This window comes from Kogia breviceps, chromosome 12 (assembly GCF_026419965.1).
Source record: "Kogia breviceps isolate mKogBre1 chromosome 12, mKogBre1 haplotype 1, whole genome shotgun sequence".
Classification (NCBI taxonomy): Eukaryota; Metazoa; Chordata; class Mammalia; order Artiodactyla; family Physeteridae; genus Kogia; species Kogia breviceps.
In genome coordinates this window covers 76,819,925-76,822,192 of record NC_081321.1, presented here as the reverse complement: position 1 = coordinate 76,822,192, position 2,268 = coordinate 76,819,925, and the positions used below count along the sequence as shown (strand labels likewise).

The 2,268-nt window shown below is 41.5% G+C and overlaps 1 non-coding gene across 1 annotated transcript; it reads right to left on the bottom strand.

Moving 5' to 3' along the window:
- Positions 1–1,496: 1,496 nt before the first annotated feature.
- TRNAV-CAC (transfer RNA valine (anticodon CAC)) lies at positions 1,497–1,569 on the bottom strand. Its single transcript has one exon. It is a non-coding gene; the product is annotated as a tRNA-Val (tRNA).
- Between the last annotated feature and the right edge of the window lie 699 nt (positions 1,570–2,268).

The window sequence follows — 2,268 nt, the reverse complement described above, 5'->3', positions numbered from 1 at the left end:
TATTTCATTGCTGCAAAAATGGATGTTTGTTGATTCAGTGGCTAGTTAGGACTTATTTCTACAGTCAACTGAAAAGGTTTTTGTGTTTGGGAAATCGAAGTATAATTTCAGCTGGTTTCTCCATCTCTTTAGGAGAAAAATGGGTGTGTGATCAGAATATACAACATGTAATTAGACTGAAAGGGGAGACTCCATTGTTCTAAAGCTGCAGCCAGGCGCCAGAGGATGAGAATTGGAGAAGAAATGGCTCTTGTCGGAATCCTGTCTTCTAGCCTTCTTTATATCTGTGTGACCTTGGACAAATCCTACCTCTCTACCCTGTAATATTTTCCCCTATGAAACGATGAGATTGGGTCTGTGGGCTCCCTCCTGGAAGGCTGCCAAAGGATTTATTGACAAGATGTTGAAATGTCTTGCTGTAGAAAACTTCTGTTTGGTAGGGTTGCTAGGGACTCATTGTGGGGAGGGTGACTTTGTAGCCTCTGGTTGACTCTTCTAGCTTTTGATGTCTCTGAAAGCAGCGGGAGAGAGAGAGGGAGAGAGAGAGAGGGAGAAAAGAAAATTGTGCTTACTGTGTAAACAGTTAATAATGCTATCAATTTCTACCTCATTGCCATATAATGGAGATAGGAATCTCATTATTCAGAGACATTCAAATGTAACAATTCTAGTCTTTACATACCGCCTCTTAATCACCATGGCACTCACACTGTGTAATTTGCTCTGTGAACTTGGGCACATAAAAAACATCACCCTAATCACCACCAGTCAGGGCACCACTGAAGACAGAACCAGAATAATAGGTATTTGAAAGGGGACATGCTGAGAACTGCACTGCTGCAAGGCAAAAACAGGTTGCCAAACACAATGGCTCTGGCTTTGCAGAGCAACTGGCTGGGAACTGACGCAACTGTCCCCCAAATGGTGGCAAAGTTTGATGGTGGCCCTCCAAGACCTGTATTGAAATTGGATTAGTAGGATTGGAAATGAGGTCTCTCTGTGGTCTTGAAGAATGCTGTCAGATCTGGCTTTCAACTATATCACTCACTTCCACTGTGCCAGAAATAGAGACTTTTAGGAGTTTCTTTGGCCTAGATATGTGCTGTTCAGTATGGCAGCCACTAGCCACATGTGACGATTGAGCACTCAGAATGTGGCTAGAGTAAATGAGATGAACTGTATATGTAAAATACATATGGGATTTCGAATACTTTGTAAGAAAAAAGATGAATGCAAAGTAGCTCATTAATAATTTTATATTGATTACATGTTGAAATTATGCTATTTTGGATCTATTGAGTTAAATGAAATGCAGTATTCAAATTAATTTCTCTTGTTTCTTTTTACCTTTTAAATTTATTTATTTATTTATTTAGGCTGTGCCGGGTCTTAGTTGCAGCATGTAGGATCTTTGTTGTGGCATCTTTGTTTGCGGCATGGGGGCTTCTTAGTTGCAGCATGGGGACTGTTAGTTGCAGCATGCATGCAGGATCTAGTTCCCTGACCAGGGATCAAACCTGGGCCCCCTGCATTGTGAGCACGGAGTCTTACCCACTGGACCACCAGGGAAGTCCTCTTTTTACTTTTTAAATGTGACTACTTAGAAAATGTAAAGTTATATGTGTGGCTCACATTTTATTTCTATTGGACAACACTAGCCTAGAGAAATCAGATGCTTGTTTACTCTAATTGTTATGATTCTACCTTGTTTTTCTTGCTCCTTTTACAAACTCAAGTCCCTTTGAAGATTCTTCACATTGATACTAGGAGCCTGCTTCCTCATTGCTATTCAGGAGCAGAGCTCCTCCCACCATTCTTCCTGGCACCCCTCTGCCTAACTCCTGGTGCGGACAGCTTGGGTAAAACATGTTCCTATGGTTGCAAAGAATGCCCTGTTTTCAGGGGCACCTGGGTCAGAATTTTAGATGGACTATGACTCATGGTGGATGTGGGAATATAAACCTGACACAGGTTTAACCTTTTGACGGGGTTTGGGTTTTGTCCCAGAAGATCTAAGGGCGTGAAAAACCACAGTACATCAAGTACAGTAAGTGGTGTAAAGAGAAGCAGGAGTCCCGGACTGATGTTAGAAGATGTGGATTCAAATCCCTGGTCAGCCACTAATTAGCTAAGTTTGATTTGGACAAATCACTGTATTTGAGCCTCAGTTTCTCTGTCAGATGCCTGTAAGGTTAACTCAACAATGCTCACTTCAGAGGATTGCTGAAATATCACATGAGAACATGTATAAGAAAATATGTGTGACTT